This window comes from Pterocles gutturalis, unplaced genomic scaffold (assembly GCF_000699245.1).
Source record: "Pterocles gutturalis isolate BGI_N339 unplaced genomic scaffold, ASM69924v1 scaffold7817, whole genome shotgun sequence".
Lineage (NCBI taxonomy): Eukaryota > Metazoa > Chordata > Aves > Pterocliformes > Pteroclidae > Pterocles > Pterocles gutturalis.
Genome location: NW_010107863.1, coordinates 18,051 through 21,170, shown reverse-complemented (window position 1 = coordinate 21,170; position 3,120 = coordinate 18,051).

Sequence of the window (3,120 nt, the reverse complement as noted above, 5' to 3'; positions counted from 1 at the left end):
GACAGTGTCAGCTCTTGTCCCTGATTCCCCCCTCTGATTTTTCAAAGCAATTGTGCCCCGCGCTACCTTTTAGATAGAAATTTGGCTGTGCCTGCTCACTGTAGTCCTGCGAGCTGGCACGAGTGAAAGTCCTTCTTTGCTCACCTTGGGAGCCATTTATCACCAGCTGATGCAGCTGCGAGTCTCCAGGATGTCTCCAACAACGGGCCTCATTATCTCCGGTGCCAGCGAGCCCCTCTGCCCTGGCCATGCCCCAGCGCAGAGCACCACAGGCAGCTTTGCTGCAAACAGCTCTCAGAAGAACCCAGAATGTATGTCAGGGGTTGAGCAAATGGCCTCAGTCACCCCGTGTGCAAATGCAGGAAAGGCCTTCTCCCGCAGCCACCCTCCTGCCCTCACCCCCCTCCCTGCCCATGACCACTCTCCAACGTCCAGGATGAAAGCGCAGCTTCAAAGGACAGAGTTTTGCCTCTGAGGTGCTTAAAGGTACACCAGGAGACCAACCTGTACACACAATGTGTTATGGAGACCAGAGACGGTGAGCCCCAGCAAGGGGCAGAAGCTGCCTCAGTCACAGTCAGACCAAACGTCACAGTAATTCATTTACTGTTTTCCCTAATTAGTATTTTCAGCAGAGGTAATGTGGATTCTTTATTCTAATGTCACCTCTTTCGTGGCACTGCTTCCATGAGTTCGTTTGGTTCCCAGATCATGTCTGTGGGCAACAGACAGTGGTGGTGGGGAGGAGGAGCAAAGCGATGGTAGGATCTGGGCAGAACGTGCTCCAGAACCCTGAGATCTGACTCCAAAAGGGCACAGTGTCGCTTACCTGCCGGAAAGCTGGCCTGGCCTCCCAGCAATTCCAGAAGAAAGGAAGTCCTTTTTCTCATAAATTCTTACAAGTCAGGTTTGGGGTAGAACAAGCCCCACCATGGGCCAGCCACAGCTTCACACCCTGCTCCCCAGCTCCTCACAGGATCCCCAAAGCCATGAGGACCAATAGTAACATATTCATCTGACCAGCTTGGCACCCTCCAAATGTCATCAATACAATTACTGGGCCGCTAATATGTCCCATTTGTGCCACCTTACTTTTTCCTTAAATCACTAATTCATTCTATGTGAAACTGGCTTCCACACGATGACTGCTAATGCCTATTCCCAGAGAAAAGATGGCAGTTGTATGATGATTATAGTAAAATGGATCGCTTACTCATCACTCCGGTTTATGCAGGGCCAACACGTTCGGTGCAGGGCCCTCTGGTGGTACCGCTTGTTATCTTCAGGGAGTCCTGTGTAAAACCCTTTTCGTTATTTCATATTTTTTCCAGGTTTTGTTGTAAGGTTATCTTCAGGGAGTCCTGTGTAAAACCCCTTTCGTTATTTCATATTTTTCCAGGTTTTGTTGTAAATCTTTGTAACAGATCCAGCAATAAGTTAATTTTGACAGTGCTTTTCCCTGATCTAGTCTTAACCATTACAATCTTCTCTTAACTTGCCATTATACAGTACATATACGTGCGTGTGTGTGCTTAATGTATAAAAATTTTTTTCCTCTCCTAGCAGATTTATTTGTTATTTTAAAGGATTTTTAAAATGCATATTCTCCAGAATGATGATTGGACAAGATCTCTTACAGCTAGAGAAAAATCACTGAAGTTTTACCATGTAACTGTAGTTAACCATTTCCTAACCTTACCTTTCCCAATCCTATTGGTCTACATTTTCCAGAAAGGTAATTCCAGCCTCATAGGGGAGGCTATCTGCGCATCCATACTTGGTGCTGAGACTTGCTTTCCAACACACGTGTTCTCCTAGAGTGTGCAGGTGCTCTGTACACTGGATATCAGGTACTTCTGTTGCAAGCAGCACAGGGTTGCCCGTGTACTCCCTTCCGCGGTTACCCGTGTGGAACAGGGTAACACCCCTGTCGAAACCTCCACTCCCGCTGCCCGCTGTTTGTTATGGGAGCTGAACTCCCAGTACGCACGAGCTGCAGTGATGAATGTGAACCTACCAAGGCTGTCAGGACTGTGCTGCTGCGACACCAAACAGTAGCTTCTCTGTTGCCTCCCAGAGACTTACCCTCCCCAGCTGCAGACCCAGGCTAATTCATTGAGAAAACAGCATCACCCTGAACCAGCCTGTCCCACTACCCATCCGTAGCGTGTGACAGCTCCATTGACTCGAAAGCTTTTCCTTGAATGAATCTGCTATCACAACTGCAGTATGAATTTGTCCCTTGCATTTAGTGACAGGAAAAATACTCACCAAATTTTAAACCAGTACTAGTCATCCTAAAGATGGCAGAGAGCAGGGTCACATACTCAGAATTGGCTGTCCTAGTCCTATCCTTCCACAGGATGGGAAAGAGCATGGAGACAGTCAGATATTGCTACTAATAGAAAGCAAGAATAGAAAGGACTTTAGAGACAGCCCGTTCCTTCTGAAAGGCTCAGGCAGCTTTTCTTTGTTTGCCAGATGTTTCCAAAAATCCAGACTGTAAAATACAGCAAGACGGTGACCCTATTTTCTATGGGAAATGATGGATACAGATACCAACGCACATTTAAAAGTCAATATGTGTGTCTAACTATAAAGAACGAAAAGTAAGCAGCTTTCAAAGCAACAGAGGCATCTGTAGAATTTGGACAGAGATGTGTTTTCATGCAGCCTGAGGTGCAGCACTGCAGGAAAAGCTTTGCAGAAGGCATGGCCAACTTGCGTCGAAGAGCAAGCAGCTGTAAAAGATCAGTAGCAGCAGCCCCTCATGTTAGCAAAGTAAAGCTTTCTGTCAGTTCTGAAATAGCTTGGTATCAAGAATACACCACACTGTCATTTCAGCCTTGTACATTTCATTTACGACAGCACCTTCAATGTGATGTCAAGCACAGAAACCACGCTACTTCCTAAATCCATGTACCCACTCGCCTGCGTCGCGGCAGCTTCCAAACCGCTACGTTTCAGGAAGCACCGTAACCCCATGGCAGAATGAGCATGTTTGGCTGGCAATGGCACCGGCAAATGTGCCTTCCACGAGCGTCTGGTCCGTACCAGCTGGCCATCTGGAGCCCCTGACCGCGTGGGGCCACCCGCAGCCGCAGGAGCACTGACCATCCT